The 21230-nt window shown below is 32.3% G+C and overlaps 1 long non-coding RNA gene across 1 annotated transcript; it reads left to right on the top strand.

The window, feature by feature from the left end:
* Positions 1-20142: 20142 nt before the first annotated feature.
* LOC111366505 lies at positions 20143-20732 on the top strand. The gene is made up of 2 exons (XR_002697673.1): positions 20143-20345; positions 20460-20732. It is a non-coding gene; the product is annotated as an uncharacterized LOC111366505 (long non-coding RNA).
* Positions 20733-21230: the final 498 nt, after the last annotated feature.

The raw sequence follows: 21230 nt of genomic DNA on the forward strand, positions 1-21230 counted from the left end.
AAATACTGAAAATCAAATAATAATTATCATATAGAAAAAGTCAAATTCTAGTAAAATTTGATGGCTAAAAATGAACAATTATCGTCTAAACCTCAGGTGTCTATATGGCAAACAATAACACTGCTAGCCCAAGTTCAATGGAGAATTTCTTTGTCGATGAACCGGGAGCGAGCCCTAGTCCAATGACTTTGGTTTCCAACTTCTTTGTCAAAAATGACCCAAAAACTAATTGTAAGTGTTGTAAAAGGAAAGTTTATTAGGATTTAGAGTGAATGACAATTACACTCCTGCAGCCCTAGAAATAATTACTGTTGTATCCCTAATTATATCTTATAGATACAGAGTTTTGGTTCTTAATAAAATACATACAAGTATATTGATTTCACTCTGCTTTCTACTCTTTTCTTCACTTTTCATAATACGTTATTAGCGCGATAGCTTGATTTTTCAAAGTCTAGTGAAGGTAGTAATTTTGTTAATCAGAATTTTTTTCTATCACATGTATCAAAATTAATTTAATAACATGTGATTTTTTCTTTTTTTCACGAATTCAACTCATGTCTGTAATTGATTTTGTAATTGGGTAAAAATTATGTCTAATTATTCATGTATCGATGTCGCTATTTAGCCTTTATGTCCGGTGCAAAGTTTTGGATTGCTATTAATATTTTTGCAATAAGTAATCGATTCATCTTTTGACGCTCTGATATTTGAGTTTTGGGGTTGCAAATATCTATTGGGCTTTGTTTGATTTTTTTAAGCCCATAATTGATGAAACTCTAGATCAGTTTTTTTTTTCTAGTTTTGTGTTTGACTTTTGTTACAAAAAGCCCTTTGTTCTTTGTCCCAATCATTAATGACGCGCGTCTAAAAATATTTTTCTAATTCTACGTTTAAATAATTTTAGATGTTCAATTATAAATTCATATTCTATCATTTTATTTTTCTTGAAGTATCTGTCTATTATATATGATTTGTTATTGCTCTTGAAGTAGCACGACATCATAATTAATATTCTTGAAGAATATTACATGCTCCTGAAGAGTATAAATTATAATTTTCAATATTTTCAAAAGAATATTGATATATTTCTCTTGAAGAATCAATAGTAAAATATAACGTAATGCCGAAGTAACACATGTTTCAAAAAACATATTATTTTAAATTATTGTTTATCCGTGAAGGAAAATATGTAACTTTAGTCATGTTGACTACTTGATTAATTATTATGTGAGTTTAAACATATTCTTCAAAACTAATTGTATTTTCTTTGCTTTATTATGTAGTTAATCAAATGACAAACATCACAAAACTTGAGTTTGCTGCACTTGACATCTTTGGCAAAAACTATCAATCATGGGCTCTTGACGCAGATATCCATCTTGTCTCCAAAGATTTGGGAGAGGCAATAAAAGAAAGGAACAAAGAATCCCTACAGGATTGTGTAAAAGCACTCATCTTCCTTTGCCATGATCTGCACGTTGGATTGAAAATTGAATATTTTACTAAGAAAGATCCACAGGTTCTTTGGAAAAAAAATTAACTGAAATATTTATCATCAAAGGACTATAGTTCTTCTCAAAGCCCACTATGAGTGAATGCACCTTCGTTTGCAAGATTTAAAAACTGTTAGTGAGTATAATTCTAAATTATTTAGAATATGTTCAAAATTAACATTGTGTGGAGAAAAAATCATTGATGAAGATATGTTAGAGAAGACTTTTTCCACCTTTCACACCTCAAATGTGCTCCTGCAATAGCAATATCGCGAGCGTGTTTTCAAAAAGTACTCAAAACTTATATCTTGCATGTTTGTTGCTGAACAGAATAATGAACTGCTGATGAAAAATCATGGATTATGTCCAACTGGTTCTGTATCACTGCTTGAAGCAAATGGTACTGCATTGCCTTAAGTAAATGTAATATCGAGACAAAGACATGGACGTGCAAGCGGAGTAAACAATGGACGAAATAATCAACAAAGTTATCAACAATAACGTAACAATTTTAAAAGGTTCAAAGTAAACGAAAGTAGCACATCTAAAAAGGTACATGAAAAAAGTTGTTTTAGATGTGAAATAAAATGGCATTGGACACATACCTGCCGTACGGCAAAACATCTTGTGGATCTCTATCAAAAATCAATCAAGGAAAAGGGAAAAGTGGCGACAAATTTTGCTGACTATGATGATCCAATTGATGTGACTCATTTGGAAAATATAGATTAGTTTTTTTTTTTTTATGTTTCTAATATTTTCCTTTATTTTAGAAATTTAGTTTGAAATATGTTTTACTTTTCGCAAAAAATTTGAAGTTTATCATGCATCATTAATTTCACAGTTTCATTATGTTATCATTTTAAATTTAAATTCAAGTTTTGTTAAATATATCTATTTTGTTATATTGATAGATTTATAATGGATTGTTAAGATACCTGCTTGATTGATAGTACAACCACACGTACTATTCTTCAAGACAAAAAATATTTTGGGACTTAACATTAAAAGAAAATAATGTCAATACAGTATCAGGTCATCGAATATTTGGAAGAGCTTATATTATTTTGCCAAATAATACAAAATTATATATTAACGATGCACTTTATTCTAACAAATCTAGAAGAAATTTGCTCAGTTTTAAAAATATTCGTAGCAATGGATATCATATTGAGATGATGCAAGAAAATAATGTCGAATATAATTGCATAACTTCTTTTATATCTGGACAAAAGTAGACAAAGGAAAATTTCATGCACTCCCATCTGATATGTATTATTCATTTATAAAAATGGTTGAATCAAATAATGTCACGAACCAAAAATTTGTTGGCCCAAAAAGCTTTATTCTTTAGCATGATCGACTTGGATATCCAGGAACTATAATGGTACGTCGAATAATAAACAATTCACATGGACATCATTTAAAGAACCAGAAGATTCTTTTACCTAATGATTATCCATGTGTAGCTTGTTCGTAAGGCAAGTTAGTCATTAGACCTTTAACTACAAAGGTCAGTATTAAATCTCTAACTTTCTTGAAAGGAATTCATGGAAATATATGTGGGTCAATACACCCACCATGTGGACCATTTCGTTATTTTGTGGTATTAATTGATTCTTCTATTAAATAGTCACATGTTTGACTACTTTCCACTAGGAATGTAGCCTTTGCTAGATTACTTGCTTAAATTATAAAATTACACTTTCTCGATTATTCAATTAAAACTATTCACCTTGACAATACTGGTGAATTTAGATCACAAGCATTCGATATTATTGTATGTCAATTGGGATTGTAATTGAACATTCAGTTGCGCATGCCATACATAAAAGGTTTGGCAGAGTCGTTTATTAAACGTCTGCAACTTATTGCTAGACCATTATTTATGAAAACAAAACTCCCAACTTCTGTTTGGGGTCATGCCATATTACATGATGCATCGTTGGTTCGTATTAAACCAACTGTCTATTATCAATATTCACCTTTGCAACTGGCATTTGGTTATGAACCTGATATTTCTAACATACTGGTCTTTGGTTGTGCTGTCTAAGTTCCTATGTCACCCCCCATAACGTACTAAAATGGGTCCCCAACGAAGACTTGGGATTTATGTGGATTTTGATTCATCATCAATTATTAGATATCTTGAGCATTTGATGGGTGACTTATTTACTGCACGTTTTACAGATTATCATTTTGATGAAATGACTTTCCCAATTTTGAAAGGAGGAAAACTACATCCTGAAAAATAAGGTAAAATTACTTGGAATGAAGCAACTCTATCTCACTTTGATCCCCATTGCAATCAATGTGAGCAAGAGGTTGAAAAAATCATTCATCTATAAAGAGTTTCAAATTAATTACCTGATATATTTGTTGATACAAGAAAAGTGATAAAGTCATTTGTTCCAGCAAAAAATATTCTAGCAAAAATTGATGTCCCTGTAGGACAATCTGCTATAGCAAATGAATCTCAAATACGCTAGAAGCGTGTCGACCAGTTGGTTCAAAAGACTCTGTTTATCGAAAAAGAAAAGTATATAAGACAAACCGACCAAAAACTTTGAAAGAAGTCACATTAGAAAAGATTGATCAATCATATATTGAAAATACGATTCCTAAAGAACCACAAGTGTTCGAAAACAATGAGATTTCAATAAATTATATGTTATCTCATAAATTATGGGAACGAAATAATGTTGTTATAGACAATATTTTTGCCTTTAATGTGGCTCTTGATATTGTGCAAAATGAGAATCCTGAACCACAGTCGGTTAAATATTGTCAAAATAGAAGTGATTGGTTAAAATGGAGAGAGGCCATACAGGCGAAATTGAATTCTTTGGAGAAAACGAAAAGTGTTTGGACCCGTAGTTCGAACACCTGAAAATATAATCCCCGTTGGATACAAATAGGTTTTTGTACGAAAAATGAATGAAAATAATGAAATTATAAGGTACAAAACTCGACTAGTAGCTCAAGGCTTCTCACAAAGACCATGAATTGATTACGAGGAAACATATTCTCCCGTAATGGACATCATCACTTTTAGATTCTTAATTAGTTTGACTGTGTCACAAAAGCTTAATATGCGACTTACGAATGTAGTAACTGTATATTTGTATGATTCACTTGATAGTGACATATATATGAAAGTCCCTGAAAGACTTAATGTGCCAAGAACAAATGATACATGCCTGAAAATCATGTTCTCAATTAAATTACAAAGATCATTATATGGATTAAAACAATCCGGACTCATGTGGTATAATTGCCTTAGCGAATATTTGTTGAATAAAAGTTATAAAAATGATGATGTCTGTCCATGTGTTTTCATAAAGAAAATAAATAGTAGATTTACAATTGTGGCAGTTTTTATTGATGATTTAAATTTAATTGGAACTCCTGAAGAGCTCAACAAAACTGTTGATTATTTGAAAAATGATTTTGAAATGAAAGATTTGGTAAAAATCAAATTTTGTCTCGGATTGCAGATTGAACATTTCGTAGATGGATTATTTGCTCACCGATCTATATATAGAGAAAAAGTGTTAAAATATTTTTATATGGATAATGCACATCCATTGGCATCGCCTATGGTTGTTCAATCACTTGTTGTGAAAAATGAATCATTTCGTCCACTTGAAAATGGAGAAAATGTTCTTGGTCTTGAAGTACCATATCTTAGTGTAATTGGAATATTAACTTATCTTGCGAATTGCACTCGACTCGACATGGCTTTCTGTAAATCTTCTTGCAAGATATAGTTCCATATCAACTCAAAGACATTGGAATGGTGTTAAACATATTTTTCGTTACCTAAAGTGTACTATTGACTTGAGATTATTTTATTCTCAAAAGTTGGGGTCTGTTTTAGTAGGATATGCAGATGTATGTTATCTACCTGACCCACATAAAGCTAAATCACAAACAGGTAATGTTTTTACACGTGGAGGAACGGCTATATAATGGAGAACTGTGAAACAACCCTTGACAGCTACATCCTCAAATCACTCTAAAATTATTGCAATCCATGAAGCAGGCCGAGAATGTGTGTGGTTGAGAAACATGACTCATCATATCCAAGTATCATGCGGATTAACTTCAACAAAGGATAGTCCAACAATTTTGTATGAAGATAATGCGGCTTGTATTGCACAACTCTGAGGAGGCTATATCAAAGGTAACAGGACGAAGCATATTTCTTCAAAATTCTTTTATACACACGAGCTTCAAAAGGATGGCGACATCGATATCCAGCAAATTCACTCAAGTGACAATGTGGCCAATTTATTCACAAAAGCACTACCAATATCTACATTCAAGAAATTAGTTCATGAGATTGGAATGCGTCAACTCAAAGATTTTCAGCGATCAACATCAGGGGAGTAGCTGTACTCTTTTTCATTCGCTTAGGTTTTATCCCATTAGGGTTTCCTATCAAGGTCTTAATGAAGCAACATTTATTTTTAGTACTCCAAAATAACTGTATTTTTTCCTTCATTTTGATTTTTTTTTCCATTGGATTTTTATCAAACAAGATTTTAATGAGGCAGATATTTTGTAATGTGTCATTCAAGGGGGAGTATTGTAAAAGGAAAGTTTATTAGGGTTTAGAATGAATGACAATTACATCCTTGCAATCCTAGAAATGATTACTGCTGTATCATTAATTCTGTCCTATAAATACAAGGCTTTAGTTCTTAATAAAATACACACAAGTCTATTGATCTTTCTACTCTTTTCTTCACTTTTCACAAAAGTAAGTTTTTTTTTTTTTTTGGTTTGTCGATGCTATGGTGTTTCCTACCTTGGTGCCAAATGTCATACGAGACTTTCCTTCGTTGTACACGATGATGGATAATAGGGATTCAGTGGTGATTAATTTAGGTTTCAACTGAATAAGCTGTCATGTTAGGTGGTCTTAGAGTCAAAATGGCCTAATAAGCAATGTCACAATAAGAAATGTTGTAAAAACACATATTTTTACAACATTTTGAACATCATAACAAAGTTGAAAGAACACCGTTAACTAACGTTATTATGGCTTTCACATGCATGCCATAAATAAATGTTTCTTTTTATGGTATGCATCGGATTCTATCGTTTTAACAACTTTATTATGACTTCTAGATGCAGGTCATAAAATAGATGTTTCTTTTTATGGCTTCCATATGCACGACTTTAAATAAATGTCTCTTTTTACGTCATACAACGAATTTCGCCATTAACCAACTTTATTACAGCTTTCATATTCATGCTGTAAATAGATGTCTTATTTTACGTCATACTATTGATGCTACCATAAATGTCAATCTAGTTTTTAAATTATTTATTTATTTGATTACCAGTATGTAATTTATTAAACCTATAATAACTAAAGTTAACAAAATTATATAAACTAATATATAATCATTTTTCCATGGTTTAGATAAACAAGAGTATTGAGTAAGGGTCAATACAATATGCCAAAAAGTAGAATTTATCTAAATAATTACTAAGAATATCATTAGCCCACTCAAAAAATTGCTACCAATATACCAAAAGAATAGACTACTGTTTCAAAATATCCTATTAAAGTTTTACAAAATAATTTAACTATCCCAAAAATAATTAACTCCTTGCACATCCCAAAAATAAATAATAAACATAGATGTGTTTTCATCATTTTGTAAAAAAAATCCTTCAACATAGTGCCAAGAAAATTATATACATAGCTTAATAAAAACATAAAGAGAGTAATAAAAATGACAAGCTTGCTTCTGACAGGAGTTGAATGTAGCTAAGTTAATAAACAATATGAACAAAAAAATAGGTTCCAAGATTTAATTTTGTGAACAAAACTCTGATGTGGAAATCCAGAATGTAGTTAGTAATATGATAATGGGGGAGAGAGAGAGAGAGAGAGAGAGAGAGAGAGAGAACCTGATGTTCAATTTCAAATTTAAATGTAAATAGAAATAAAAATAAAAAATAGAAGTGAAGCATCCCTTTGTTGTGATCATCCTAATCGACTACAATGTACCAAATTGGTCATGCAATTGTACTTTCTAATGCATTTTCAAAAAGAAAATGCTCGTGTGTGAGAGGATATAAGGTGACATTATCAATAACTTCATTAACACAAATTCTCCAATGTTCATTATTAAGGGGTAATGATGTACTAGATCACTTGGATTTGTTGATGCGGTTTTGCCATGTAACAATTTGCATTGCATACTTTGAAAGTTATATAAACCGTTCAAGTTTACGTCTCTATGCTATGAAATTCAAATCAAATTGTATAATTTATTATTTCGAATATAGAAAAGAATATATATAGTCCCTATTTATTTCTTATTATTTACTCATTAAAATGAAAAATATGATCGTTATCCATCATATTTGAAAATTTATTTCTTGTGTGGGATCCGTAACGACTATATTTTTCATTTTCATTCTTATATTAATGCGGCTCAAATTGGTCCTATAGTATAGTTTTCCACTTATATTATCTTCTCATTCAATACTTTTATTCTTCACTTGAAAAAAAAAGGCTTATAATTCTCTAATTTCATTACTCAACTATTGGATTTGAGTTTGCAAGTTATGATTATGCACCAAAATATTCAACTTTGAAGGAGTCATACCAAAGCCAATGCCTCTTACCTATCCTCGACGTTCTGGACTTGGACTAAGTACTCTAATTACACCATCATCTTTAATAGAGTGTTTGCACAGATAAATTATTGTTTCTAACTATGCTTATATTTTTCTCTGAAATGAGGATAGACTTCATTGGTTTAAAGTGGCACATATGTAAACTATGAATCACCAAAAAAATACAAAAAGAAACATTGTTACCAATGCTTTCCCAACTGATTCATTAATTGGTTCACCAATTTTTAGTGTATGTCCTTGAATATAAACATCGTCTCTCATAATTGGAATCAGGATCTTCACTCTGCAATTTTTTTACACGTCATACATATGATAATTTGTACATTTTTAGAAAATTTCAAGGAAATTTATCTTCTAATTTACCAGTTTTTTTAACATTTCAGTTTCTAAGTGAGCATAGCACTTTATACTTGTATGCATTATAGTCTGATTAGCCCTCATCTTTTGAATCTATCATTCCTTTCCTACAAAAATCAGCAAGTTATTGTATAAGCAGACTGTATAAGCATGTGGGATAAAACAATCTTTTGAAGCAGTATTAATATTATGCAAAATCAAAGTTATTTGTGTTTCACTGTGGGAGTTTACTAGCACTTTCCCAACATTTCCTTCATTGACCGATGATTATAATCATATTATAATCTAATTCAAAATTTTAATCTAAGAAGATCAAATTTCAATTTTTGTATATAACTAAAATAGAAAAACAATGATTAAAATCAAGTTTAGTCGAAATTAGGGTCCATTTGATTGTAAGGATGAAATTTGGGTGGAAAGAAAACGAATTTCGCGGAATTGAATTGCCTAGAATTTGTTTTACGGGGAATTGGTAATTAAAATGTGTTTGATTAGCATAATTTTTCATGTGAAAAATGTTGAAATTTTCTATCTTTTGGTGTTCGTTTAGCTTTTTTTTTTTTTTTTTTTTTATGAAAATTGTCAACTAAATGGACAAAATTTGATATAATTAGGGATAGAATTTGTTCCAATTGCCAAAAAAAAAATTAATAATAATAACAAAAGGTTGGAAAAATGGTGAGAATTGATTTTCCCCAAAACCATGGAATTGGCACATGTGAGGAGTGAAGTTGGAAAACAAATTTCATGAAAATTTTTAGCAATCAAACAACAAATTTGGGTGGAAAATGGAAAAAATTCCATGGAAAATGTGTAGTATCAAACAGGCCCTAAATGCCTAAACAACAATATATTATTATTAGTATTATTATTATTATTATTAGTCCTTAACAACTTAGCCCATTACTCTTAAAACTACCATACTACCATTATTTAGATTTAAAATTTCTATATTTTCCAAGTAATTCATACATATCACCACACAATCCACTCAAATGAGTTCAAGTGTCGTTTTCTGCTCCGAGTTTGGCTAATCTGTTGACATTCTTATCCCTTTTGAACATTCAACCATGATGCAGACAACAATATGTTTCTCTTCATAATCTTGAGAAATGCAGAATCTTAAACTGAATACGAACACTTGGACATGTCTGCGCATTCAGAGTAAAATAGAACAATCTTGCCAATGCACTAGCATACATTTTTAGTTAGTAATTTGAAGGCCAATTCATTCTAGATTACCAAATAGCAACATCAAGGCCTGTATTAATTATGCATTTTAATTGCGAATATACATACTCTAGAAATATATAATGAAGCCTAATCAAACTGAGAGTACTGAGAAATGCAGTGGAGCCCATTAGATTTGAGATTACATTTCTACCGTAGTTTGATTGGCATTTGAGTATATCTAGTCTGATTTTCCCCTTGTTTTCTGCAACTCAAATATATACTGGTTTGCTTGAACCTGATAAATTGAACTTAAGCTTGCAATCTCAATGCTATAATCTAATCAAAACATAGAATCCAAATGAAGAAAAATCACCATTGCTTCCATGCATCCGCTAGGTTCAATGAACTTTGGATATAAACACTTTTAATATATAGTTGATGCATTTCATTTATGGCAGAATATCCATTATTTAATTGAATTAATATTCTAATAAACTAAATAATAGAATCCGTAATTCAATAAAGGTATAATTTCTATCGTGGAGGATTCTTCTCCTCTCTTCGGTTATTTGGAATTATACACTCACATTGCGTTGGTTACTCCTACAGAGGGAAGAGATAAAAATCCAGACTGCAGGCTTCTGGATAATGCTAAATTCTCACGTATGATATGTTGCTGAGGGATACATTCTTATTTCCTAGGCCACTCAAACACTACCCCCTTGGTCTTCTCACCATGCTACCAACTTTCGAAGAGTTTAACACAGTTATGCAGCATTGACATCGTGAATAAAGTAACTGCATTGCAAATTAATGATAAAAATCTCTTAGCTCAGGAGGTGACTTATCTGTACAATTTAAAGGAAATAATAAAAATTCTTTCTCATTCATATCTACTTTGGTCAGTGGCAAGTGCCTCAATTATTTTTCTAATTGTGCTTACCAGCCATGGTAAATTGTTGACTGTAAATGATTCTAATTCACAATTAAGACACCAAATGTAAAAGGAAGCGACATTCAACATGTAACGATATCTATCATAGCTTAATTAATATTTTACAAAATGAATCCAAATATTTGTACTCAGACTTTATCATCCGAAACTTCATGTGCATTCAGATCATTTACTCTTCTTATTATCTATTTATGTAAGATCACAGGAGGAAAGTAAAATAATACTTCGGGCAAGTGAAACTTAACCTGAACAATAACAAAAGCAATGGAAGCTTAACTTATATGGTTAAGAATTGCATTCTTTGATAAATGCTTTGCCATTCTTCCATTGATTCAACAATTAAAGGGCTTGAGGAGAGTAGCAGCTTGTGTCATGCCAATAGCTCTTCCTTTGTGTAGAGATTCCAAATAAAGTTAATCCTAGGATCTAGGAATATTTTCCATACTTAGCTGCTTTATACTATTTTATGTTAAATAAGAATTTAGGTAAGCCGCTACCTAATTTCTCTCTACTTAGTTTTTCCAAGTTTAGTAGATGAATAATTTGGTATGCACCAAAATTACTAGGAGTCTTAATTGGCTGCCTGTATGTATTTAACAGTATGTTTTCCTTCATTCAGTGAATAAGAATAACAAGAATTCTCTCTTAGCATTTCACATATTAGTCTGAATAGCCAAATTCCACTCATGACCAAATATAGCATGGCAACTGAGAGACAACATTCTAGTTCTACCGAAGTCACCTCCAATCCAGAAGCTGCAGTTGCAAGCCATCATGGAGGACTAGAAGGCTCTCTTTTCCCAATCACTGGACACAAACTGAATGGGCATAATTTCCTTCAATGGTCCCAATTGGTGATGATGTTCATATGTGGACGAGGAAAAGATGACTACCTCACCGGTGCAACTATTCAACCAACAAAGAAAGATCCCAAATTCAAGATCTGGAAAACAGAAATTAACCTAGTGATATCGTGGTTGATTAACTCCATGACCAACGAGATAGGAGAAAATTTCCTGTCGTATGGGATCGCAAAAGAACTCTGGGATATAGCCAAAGAGACATATTCAAACAATGAGAACACAGTCGCATTGTTTGAAATAGAAACCATCCTCCATAACCTACATCAAGGAGATCTAACAGTCACTCAATATTCAATACACTCACTCGTTATTGGCAACACCTAGACATGTTCGAAGAAATTGAGTGGTCTTGCCCACAAGATGAACTCAGATACAAAACAATTGTTGAAAAGAAACGAATTTTCAAATTCCTTCTAGGTCTCAACAAAAACCTTGATGAAGTTAGGGGACGTGTACTAGGGACAAAACCCCTTTCCGACATTCGGACTGCATTCTCAAAAGTCCGTCGAGAGGAGAGTAGAAAAAAGGTGATGATGGGATCAGATAACACCATACCAACACTTGAGACTTCAGCACTTGCCGCCCGAGGAACTCAATTTGCCAACAATAATAATCGTCAGAAAAAGGAAAGGCAATGGTTGCACCATTGCCGACGATCGGGTCACACAAAGGAGAAACCATCCTCCATAACCTACATCAAGGAGATCTAACAGTCACTCAATATTTCAATACACTCACTCATTATTGGCAAAACCTAGACATGTTCGAAGAAATTGAGTGGTCCTGCCCACAAGATGAACTCAGATACAAAACAATTGTTGAAAATAAACGAATTTTCAAATTCCTTCTAGGTCTCAACAAAAACCTTGATGAAGTTAGGGGACGTGTACTAGGGACAAAACCCCTTTTCGACATTCGGACTGCATTCTCAAAAGTCCGTCGAGAGGAGAGTAGAAAAAAGGTGATGATGGGATCAGATAACACCATACCAACACTTGAGACTTCAGCACTTGCCGCCCGAGGAACTCAATTTGCCAACAATAATAATCGTCAGAAAAAGGAAAGGCAATGGTGCAACCATTGCCGACGATCGGGTCACACAAAGGAGACTTGCTGGAAGCTTCATGGGAAACCGTCCCGACCATACTATGATAGAGAATGACGTGGAAACTTGGCCTTAATTAGTGAGAACCCAGCCGTATCCCAGTCAAGCCCGTTCAACAAAGAACAATTGGAAATCTTGCAAAAACTGATTAGCCAATATTCTCAACAAAATATAGAATCTTCAATCATCGAGACATGTTCGTTGGCACAAAAAGGTAAACCCTCGGATGCCCTTTTAGTTAATAAAAAGAAAATAAGCAGAAGGATTGTTGATTCGGGGGCATCAGATCATATGACTGGAGATACAACTGTGTTTCACAAATACAGTCCATGTCGCGAAAATTATACTGTTCGTATTGCTGATGGGTCTCTCTCTAAAGTAGTTGGAATAGGTTCAATTGCAATTTCAAAAGATATAAAACTAGATTCCATACTACTTGTACCTAACCTTGATCGCAATTTATTGTCAGTAAGCAAACTGAACCGTGATCTAAACTGTGTTGCTGAATTCTCACCAAATCTGTGTAAATTTCAGGTCTTGGGTTCAGAGAGGACGATTGGCAATGCTGAGGCGTGTTCAAGTCTCTACCTTCTAGGAAGTAATTCTTCACTTGATAGACAAGTTCAGACAGCAAGTTGTGTGTCATTTAAAAGTCAGTCAACAAATCTTTGCAATTCTAATAACGATAGTGCAGTTATGTTATGGCATTATCGCCTAGGTCATCCAAACTCTGTGTACCTAGAAAAATTATTTCCCTCTCTGTTCATTAATAAAAATCCGAAGCACTTTCATTGTGAAATATGTCAACTTGCCAAATATACTCGTAATTCATATCCTAGCTAAAGTTACAAACCATTACAACCATTTGCATTGATTCATAGTGATGTGTGGGGACCATCAAGAGTTAAAAACTTGACAGGTACTAGGTGATTTATTTCCTTTGTTGATGATCACACTCGACTCACATGGATTTTCCTAACGAAAGAAAAATCTGAGGTTGGCCAAATATTCAAAAATTTCAACAACATGATTCATACTCGGTTCTAGTAAAAAATTCAAGTGTTGAAATCCGATAATGCCACCGAGTACTTCGAGTCAACATTAGGAAACTATCTCTCGAGTCAAGGAATAATCCATCAAAACTCGTGTGTCGACACCCCACAACAAAATGGAGTTGCCAAGAGGAAGAATAGACACCTTCTAGAAGTGGCTAGATCACTTATGTTCTCCACCCATGTTCCAAAACAATTTTGGGGTGAGGCTATTCTTACCACTGCATATCTTATCAATAGGATGCCATCAAGAGTCATTCGGTTCCAAACACCATGTCAAGTCCTCTTTCATTCATTTCCAAATACAAGAGTGATTTCTTCAATTCCCACAAAAATATTTGGTTGTTTAGTATTTGTCTATGTTCATCCTCATCACCGCAGCAAGTTAGACCCAATATCTATCAAGTGTATCTTTATTGGATACTCTCCAAATAAAAAGGGGTACAAGTGCTATTCACCAGTCACTAAAAAAGTTTACACCTCCATGGATGTAACAATTTTTGAACACCAACCTTACTACCCCAAACCTGCAATTCAGGGAGAGAGTACACAAGAATTTCAATTTTGGGAACTTGTTAATAACGAAGATCAATCTTTATCTCAACTAGGAGAGTTTATTCCACCTCAACCAGCTGAGTCCATTCCGTCTCAACCAATCGAATCAATCCCATCTCAACCAATTGACTCAATCCCAACAATTCCTCCAGCAGACTACATCACCACTGAAAACCAAAATCAATCCAGCTCGAGTCCATCAATTCCATCATCTCCAATTGTTCAGCACACACAACCAATGCAAAGTGAGCTTCGTATCTACTCAAGGAGAGGAAGAACTGACCAGGAGACAGAGAAATTAACACACCTGGAGCAATTCCAAGACCCTGAATCGGATATAAGGCCAAGTGAAATTCACTCAGGTTAGATTGTCTCTTCAAATGATGATCCAATTAATGATCTGCATTGTCCTATTGCACTGAGAAAATGAGTGAGATTGTACACTATGCATCCAATTTCTAACTTCATGTCATACTCTTGCATTTCGAAAATTTGTCTTTTCTCTTGATACAGTACAAATTCCAATAAACATACAAGAAGCACTCAAAGTTCCAAAATGGAGAAAAGCAGTATTGGAAGAAATTCAAGCCCTAGAGAAAAATGGAACATGGGAAGTTTCTGAGCTCCCAACTGGAAAAAAGGCTGGTCGGGTGCAAAAGGATTTTCACTATCAAACACAAAGCAGATGAAAGTATAGACAGGTTCAAGGCCCGACTTGTTGCTAAGAGATACACTCAATCTTACAAAATAGATTATCAAGAAACATTCGCTTCGGTTGCCAAACTCAATACAATTCGAGTTTTTCTCTCACTAGCCTCAAACTTGGATTGCCAACTTCACCAACTCGACATCAAGAATGCATTTCTAAACAGGGACTTGGAGGAAGAAGTATACATGGAGGTTCCACCGGGGTTCAAAAATCAAGTAAATACAAATAAGGTTTGTAGACTTAAAAAATCCCTTTATGGACTTAAACAGTCTCCTTGTGCATACTTTGGAGATTCACCAAATCGGTGACCAAGTGTGGCTATACTCAATGTCAAGCTGATCAAATGTTCACCTAAAGGAAAGAAAGCAATCTTGATAGCGTACGTAGATGACATTATCATTATAGGTGACTTTAAGGATGAGCTATCCAGATTAAAGAGGTTCCTAGCAAAAGAATTTGAAGTAAAAGAGCTGGGATATCTAAAATACTTCCTAGGCATAGAAGTGGCACGATCACAGCATGGTATATTTGTGTCTCAATGCAAATACATCCCAGATCTCTTGCAAGAGACTAGGATGCTTGGATGTAAACCTGTAGATACTCCCATAGACTCAACAAAGAAGATTGGAACTATCGAGAATAGTGCACCTATTGACAGGGAAAGATACCAACGCCTCGTGGGAAAACTTATCTATCTTTCACACACTCGACCAGATATTAGCTTTCTTGTAAGTGTAGTAAGTCAATATATGAACAATCCAACAGAAGAATACATGGAAGTTGTTAACCGAATTCTAAGGTACCTTAAGATGACATCAAGAAGAGGCCTACTCTACAAGAAATCCTCAAGTAAAGAGATTGAAATCTACTTGGATGTTGATTGGGCAAGTGATATTTCAGATCGAAGATCGACATCATGTTACTGTACTTATGTATGGGAAAATCTCGTAACATGGAGAAGTAAGAAGCAATCAGTTGTATCGAGGAGTAGTGCAAAAGTAGATTTCAGAGCATTGGTGCTCAGAATTTGCGAAGGAATGTGGTTAAGAAGATTGCTCAAAGATCTAGACTTTAGTGTTACGAAGTCACTAAAATTATTTTGTGATAATCAAGTAGCCATAATTATTGCAAAGAATCCAGTTCACCATGACAAAAATAAGCACATTGAGATAGATCGTCTCTTCATCTCAGAGATAATAGAAAGTGGGATAGCTGAACTGATATATGTTTCAACAGGTTCTCAAATTGTAGATGTCCTTAATAAAGCTCTATCTAGGATTAACTTTGATGATTTGATCAACAAGTCGGGCATGGTCAACATATACGACCTAGCTTGAAGGAGAGTATAGAGATTCCAAATAAAGTTAATCCTAGGATCTATGAATATTTTCCATACTTAGCTGATTTATACTATTTTATGTTAAATGAGAATTTAGGTAAGTATTCTGATTTCTCTCTACTTAGTTTTTCCTAGTTTAGTAGATGAATAATTTGGTATGTACCAAAATTACTAGGAGTCTTAATTGGCTGCCTGTATTTATTTAATAGTATGTTTTCCTTCATTCAGTGAATAAGAATAACAAGAATTCTCTCTCAGCATTTCACACTTTGTTATCCAAAGCTTTTAGCACAATAGATCGATGATTACGCCAATGCTTTTCCTTTTTTTTGTATAATTTATTTTCCATGACAAGTGTCAACATAAAAATTTTCCTGCATCAAAGTACACAATATTGATAGTATTTTAATTTAAATTGTCTATGTGACATGAAGTTTGTATTACTTGGACATGCTCCCATATGTCATCAAGAAAATTTTCATTGAAATCTTTCCAAATTTTCCTTGCAATATGTATAAGTTTCCTAGGTGTGGATGCAAGCAACAAAGATAACTTATTTGAACCTTTACAACTTGGTGCCCTTATTTATTAAACTCTATCGGTTACTTTGCGCATTTTCCCTTGTCGAGATAATTTAATTTTGTTTGACCTTTCCCTTCTTTCCTTTATTAGTGGTACTGACACTCTTAGACAAGACTTGTGTATCATTTTCTTCTATGTCTAGAATACAAGTAGAACATCCACGGGATATTCTTATGCATTCATTCTGTTCTCTTGTGGCAGCAAAAATTGAAGTTGTTTTAGCTCGTTTTAATTTCTTGCAGCCTTGATTAGATGCATGTATTACACAAATAAGAAAAACACATTGTCACTTAAATATACAATAGAAGCATTAAAAACCCTTATATACAACTGATAATTTACTTCACCAAGATCTCGCATGTTTTATGCCCACTCATTTGTAAGTCAATATCCACAAAATTCAACCTTCATTGTTTGCAGCTATATAAATGAAGCGAGAAGGAATGAAATTAGAGACGTTAGAGATATTAACATCAATGTTACATAAATGAAAAATAAAAATAAAGCAAGAAAAAATCTTAAAGATATACAATTACCATATTCAATATCAATGCCTTACAATTATGTCTTACATAACCTTCATCTTCAATAGTAATATCAAGTTTTAATACATCTTACGTGGAGTATAAGCCTCCTCACTAATGAAATCCTCTGGGAGGTGCCTTTAATACAATATACCAACTAGATGTATCACTCTATAATAGAAAAATTTGTATCCTTCACACTAGATTGACAAAAAATTGCTCTTTAATAGAAACACCATTGTTTTGCGTACTTCTTCTAACATCAGTTGTATAAAATCAGTGCCCATTGATAACATAATTAGAATGTGACATCACATATCTAGGCCAACATACAAGCCACTTCAATGTACTAGACATTATCAATTGTCTTGTTTGCCTTTCTCTTCAAACAAAGAACTACAAATCTCGATATCTCTCATTTGTAGTAAGCTCTCATTCTTGGCAATACTGCTATCTAAATTTTTAATATCCGCTTTATGCTTCCTATATAGAAATAAATAAATAAACAATAAGACAAATTTATGAGACAACGTTAATCATTATTAAATATGTTATATATGGTTCAACTGCAACGCTGTTAAACTACACAGAATGACGAGGGACGTCAAAAATTTCTTCACTCAAAGGCTTTGACATTCCTTTGGAAATTGTAAGTCTATCAATAATTATTTCATTCTTGAAGTCCTCATTCTAAGTATGTTGAGCACCTACTTCAGCAGCTTGTTTCATATAGCAGCTTGTTTCATATAACCACTACAAAAATGCATTCATTGACTAACTAACGCTCTGTTGTGTAGCCTTTAGATCGTGAGTGATTTCTACAGATTCTTTAATTGTCTTTATAAACCTAATTGGTGACATAGTAGGCATGAGATACCTAAATAATTTGAAGTTAAAAGGTTGAATAATTATAAAAGTATAATTATGAATTGATAGTAAGTTACTTCTCAAATGGGTACATCCAACGATACTAGTCCATCAATACAAACTTCAAGTCCAAGGTGAATGTTTAAATGAATCATTATGTCAAAACAAGGGTAAAAACGACCAAAAAAATGAAAGAAGTGGACGTTTTGTAAAATAATAATGAAATGTATATATATTTTGTGCTAATTACCCTTTTAATAATTTATTTGGATTAATTTGTACTTTTTTAAAAAGTTTGGGAATATGATTGCAATTTATTCGTTAATTTTTTTTCTCTCTTTTATTGTTTTATTTAAATAGGAGGTATATTTGTCATTTTACATGATAAATTTAATGAAAATGATGATTTCTGCAATAAAATATGAAGATAAAGGTAAAAGTAAAAGTGCCAAAAAATGAAAGGTAGAGACGTTTTGCACAATGACATTGAAAAGTAAAGACGTTTTATGCGAATTACCCTTTTTTAACAAAGGTTTGTACAAGAACTTAATTTTTTTTTTAATGTCAAAATTCTAAATGTGGTCCAAATCATGACAAACAGCCTAAATAAATGTACGAGTTGTCTTTTATCAAACTTGCATTGATGAATTGTGAACTGTGAACTAACTTGTATACATTTATTATGGTGCAACAAAATTCAATTTGATCACAGCCAAATATTTGCTATATTGTTTCTGATTTCTCGCCACCTTATTTTTCTAAAAGAGAAAACGAAAAGAAGAAGGAATTTATTTTTATTTTATTATTATTTTTTTAGTCAACAACCCCCCGTTGTTATAGAACATGTACTTAGATCACAATAAAACATAGCAGGTAAATAATTGCACCTCCATGCTCGGTTTGTAGATTTTCTTTTCAGTGATATCTATACTGAGTTGTAAAGCAAAATTAATAAAGCCATAAATGTAATTCAATTCTCTTAAAACCTATGTAATAAATCTTAGCCTCATTTATGCATCACTGAGTAAAACGTGTTAAATTTTTTATTTTTTATTTTAAATCAAAGATCAAACATGTGAATGAATTTTGTTGAAAAGACAAAAAATATATTACAAAATTCTACTTATTACATTATTTTATATTTTAAACTAGATCTTTTTTTTTTGGTGGGTTCTTGATAATTTGTTTTGGGTCATTAATTGTATCACACTTATTGTCCTCATTATTTATCCTTTTTGAATAATTGATCTCTCCTATTTAAGAAAGGTCCACGTTTAATGTTCTTATTGGATGTTACTAGACCATACCTCCATTATAGCTTCTACCATTTTCATATTTTATATGGATCATGGATAATGTACATTTTTCAGTTCTTATCAGTTGAAAATTACCTAATCTTGATAACATATATAAAATTCAAAAATGAAAAGTAATTTGTGTTAAAAAAAGTAAATAAATAAGAGACCAAAGACAAAATTATCCTGAGGCTTAAGTGCATGTTTTGACTGAGGTAGATATGTTTTAAAATAAATAAATTTTTGTTAGTTAAAGTTAAAAATGAAGAATTTATTTATTATGAATCCTAATTTATTGTCACATGTAATTTATTTTTGCTGAAAAAAAAAAATAAAATTAGCACATCTACATGTTCTATACAAAATATTATATAAAGTAGTTTGAAATTTTTTAAAGCTTAGCATAACATGCTCTTATTTTCAAAACAAATAACTTTTCACTGATTCAAGTAAAATAAATAAGTTCATTGTTTTAGATTAATCTATGCCCAATTATCTAGATAAGTTACTTGTTTAGTTACAAAATAATATAATATCCAAACATGGTTAGAAATAAAATTTATATCAAGTGGCATATGCTATATTCCTTCCAATATCTCTCTATATATACACACTTATACACATATGTACACACACAAAACAGCTAACCCAGCTTTATATTTTCAATACAATCATCATTTTCTATACAACTTTTCAATCAAAATTAGCTTGAAATTATTCAAGAATTATGGATGCCCCAACCTCCCAAGAGATGTCGTATGTTGATCATATCAAAAGGCGACACGAAGAGAAAGGCTTTCTCTATGCATGGTTTGTTTAACAGATGTTATGTATTTTTACTGCAATGGAAAAATCATTCAAATGATCAATTCATTTTATTTTTTCTTTTTTGTAAAGATTAATATTGTTACATGTCTGATACAGTTTGTTCGCACTGTGTTGCTGTTTTTGCTGCTATGAGGCTTGTGAGTGCTGTCTGGATATTTGCTGCTGCAACTGTGGTTAAATTCTTCACAGTAGTGAAAGATCATTTGTATGTATTATATTAATTTTTGTGTATTTTCAGAGATGGAATTCTGTGCAAGATGTAATATATTGTCGTGAACCTTTTGCAATAGCTTCTGTATTTGTATAATGACTAAACATCAAATATGGAACATCATATAATTTTATCAATATTTTAGCTGACTGGATGAATATTTGAATATGAATAGGGTTGAGAATCCCGAAAGATTTAAATGATGATGTAGGGTATTGATATTAATTTACTCAAAACTCATCACTATCACAGTTCACACTATATAACCCATAACTAAATCTAGCCCAGTTCACTGGCGCCACCATTTCATCCAGTCCCAGTAACGCTAGACGTACAAGGCAGACGTTCACAGCAGTGACAGATCTAGGATTTCGAGTCAGCATGGGCGATCATTGACCGCCGACATCCGGTCCAATAAAATATTATGAGCTCGTTTTATGTCCTTTTTTTGTTGCAAAAAATGCATTTTGAAATAATGATTTGATGGAAAATATGTTGTTAAAAATGAGGATAACATTTGAATTTGAGTGTAATATTATTTTATTAAAAAATATATGGTTAGAAATAAAAGAGAGAAAAATATATTCTGAAATAAATGGGAATCAAAGAAGACCTAAAATTTAAATATAACAATTATTTTGTTGAAATTGAACATA

The sequence above is a fragment of the Olea europaea genome, chromosome 18 (genome assembly GCF_002742605.1).
Source record: "Olea europaea var. sylvestris chromosome 18, O_europaea_v1, whole genome shotgun sequence".
NCBI classification, from domain to species: domain Eukaryota; kingdom Viridiplantae; phylum Streptophyta; class Magnoliopsida; order Lamiales; family Oleaceae; genus Olea; species Olea europaea.